This window comes from Cyprinodon tularosa, unplaced genomic scaffold (genome assembly GCF_016077235.1).
Source record: "Cyprinodon tularosa strain WSP-4 unplaced genomic scaffold, ASM1607723v1 ctg464, whole genome shotgun sequence".
In the NCBI taxonomy this organism is placed as follows: domain Eukaryota; kingdom Metazoa; phylum Chordata; class Actinopteri; order Cyprinodontiformes; family Cyprinodontidae; genus Cyprinodon; species Cyprinodon tularosa.
Genome location: NW_024039190.1, coordinates 42,416 through 45,436, shown reverse-complemented (window position 1 = coordinate 45,436; position 3,021 = coordinate 42,416).

Below are 3,021 nucleotides of genomic sequence, written 5' to 3'. Positions count from 1 at the left end.
CTGATGTGTCTTATTAACAGTATTTGTTAACTTTCTCTATGGTGCATCTGGTGTAAAAACATTGCCAAGACAAGCTAGTCATAATGACTTGCTGTTAGAAATAATCTTAATCTTTCATTAAAAAAGACTTGTTAAAATACCTGGACTGTTAAATATAACATATTTGTATAATTCTCAATGAATTATTAGTTTATATATACAGGTAATTCTATTTTTTTAGTTTAATGTCCCTCAGATTTGTTATGATAAAAGTAATCATCTTAATTTCTGATTCATAAGGTTAGAAGAAAATAATAGGATGATACGGGGCAAATTACATATATATAATGGCCTATTTAATATTAATAATGAAAATACAGTTACTCTCCTCATGCGCCACTTTTGAAATGTCAATAACTTTGTTATTAAGCGAGAGGAGGCCATTAAATCGGCACACCCTTAACCCCACACTGCCTTCCGGGCAACGCACAGTACTCCTCAAGAGGATGGGTTAAATGCAGAGGTAAATTTAACCAGTGTGAGATCAATAAAGTTAAATTATTATTAATAAAAGAACTGTGAATAAGCCCCCAATGCATTAGCGCTCTCTAGGGGCAATAGCATTTATTACACCTTGGCCATTCCTTAATATGGGAGCAGCTGAAAGGACACACATATGTGTTTTTGTGAAACAAAGCCTTTGTCATTCAAATTTAAAATTCTTAAAATGGGAAGAGTTTTGTAGAATTAATGAAATATACTCCAAGGTTTTTGGTGATTTTAGATTAGTTTCTACTTTGAGAAAGCTCTTTGGGGGAAAACCAATCAATTTTAGCTCAGCACATCCGCCTAATACAGTTGCTGTAACAGTACTGTTATATTTCTATCAGCCACATCTCCTGAACAATCGCTCTAAGGTAAGACTAAAAGTGGTCCCCTCTAAACTTAATTCATTAGATTGTAACGATCTTGGTTCTGTTGTTTTTCTCTAAGTTTTCAGTTTCAAGTTCATCCAGGTTTTTCCTTGTTTTCTAGCTTTATTGGTGTGTCTGGATTCATTTAAGTTTCTTAGGTTTTTCTTTGTCTGTCCTTTGTTGCCCCCTTGTGTTTTCTTTTCCCTTGGCTTCCTCATCAGCTCTAGTCATACCTGCTCCTTATCAGCTCGTTAGTCCTGTCTTTCTTCAGTCAGCCATAAATACACTCCCTCTGCAGCCCCTCTTGGCTGGTTCCCTTGATGTCTCCATGGTTCTGGTTTGTGTTTTATTTTTATGTTGGATTTTTGGATACCTGTTTTTGTTTAACATTTTTAAGTTGGATTTTTTTTGGATTCCCGTTTTTGCTACCTTATCTTTCATTAAATCTTTAAAGAACTCACCCCTGCGTGTCAGCCTCTGCATTTGGGTCCTCTTAAAAACCTCCAAAAAAACTGTGACATAGATAACTGATAATCTCACTGTGGGTTGTATATTCAACGATTTGGCATGAAAGATGGAACAGGTGTAACATAGAGTTAATATATTCCACATATTATTTTTATTTACCAAAGTAAGGACTATTGGGTCCTTTCTCATTATAGAAATATAACTTAATAGAAAAATATGAACAATTTATCACATCCAATAAGACATTTGAAAACTAGAAGCAGTGTTGAAGAAAACAAGAGCAAGTAAATACTTTGACTAGGTCTATATCAGGATAATTTCTTTATTAACTAGAAATGTGTTGTGATTAAGTTTGTAAGAAACATGATTAGTTATCAGTCTAACATTTAGAAGCAAACACTCCAATACAACAAACAGGGCAATAATCACAGGAGACTGCAATAGTTTCCTTGTTCCTGTTGACATAATATGAGTGCTGCATCTGATCAATGAATGTGTTGTTCATGACCTTTGGTCTAAATTGACCCAAAGTTTAATTTCAGTAAGTGGTTCTTATGTGTTTTTTGTGCAGAAAGAGAGTCAACTTTGGGATTTTTCTTCTAATATCCCAGTTCCCTTTCCCACCAAAAGGCAATCATATGTGTGTTTATTTCCAATATTAAGCTTAAGCTAAAGAATTGAATTGAATTTCTCTGTAAAGCAAATTTCTGACAGATATAACTGCCAGAAATTTGCTTTCACATAACTGTTGTGAAGGTAAATTAGACTTGAGAAAAAGAGGCTATGTAGAATAAATAGGAAGACTAGTACAACTACTGCAGGCCATCCCAATTCTAAATAAACTATTCAGATTATTGCTGCTAGGAGGAATGTGTTCATGGATGTCTGCATACATTTAATAACGCCGACTGAAACTGGAAAAAAAAAAATTATTTCATCAAAATTCTGCCAGAGTTTTCCTTATTTGAAAATAGGTTATAAATCCCTACATTGGGTGTCAGGTCATTATTTCTCTGATCTGCTACTTTGCAACAATATGTCTTCTGAAATATAAATTTTTGCTCTGACTTTAAACTTGAAATTGAGGACTTCCCTGCCACTGATTTTTTATTTTATTTTTCTTGAGAGAAAATTTTGTTTTATAGTGAGCGCAACATTTCAAATGTAGTCATTCTTTTTCATTTTTATGCTTTGTGCTTGTTTTTAAATTTTACGACTCGGTGTTGGTCAACCTTTTATGTGTATTAACCCTTAGCACAGCTGATTAACAAAATACTACCCTCTCTCATGATTGTCGCTATTCTAAAATGTAAAACTTAACCATGTAATTATTCTTTTCACAAGAATCTAGGAAATACATTGACTCTGGCTGTGTTGAATGACAATGTTAAATCCATTTTCAATGATCTTGGAGAAACACACAATTACCATTTTAAAGGTCAAATCTGATTATCTCACATTGACAATAAGAAAAAAACAGTGACCAGGTGCTGTTGATTGAACTGCTTGATTAATTTCTCATTAGCAGGTGTGAACACTAGCTCTATAAAAGCCAAGTCTGGCAGCTTTCATTTAAAGTGGCAACAATTTCCCTTATAGAAACAGTCCTTTGTTTTCTGACTGGTCAGTTTTACAGATATTATAAAAATGAAGTATTCCC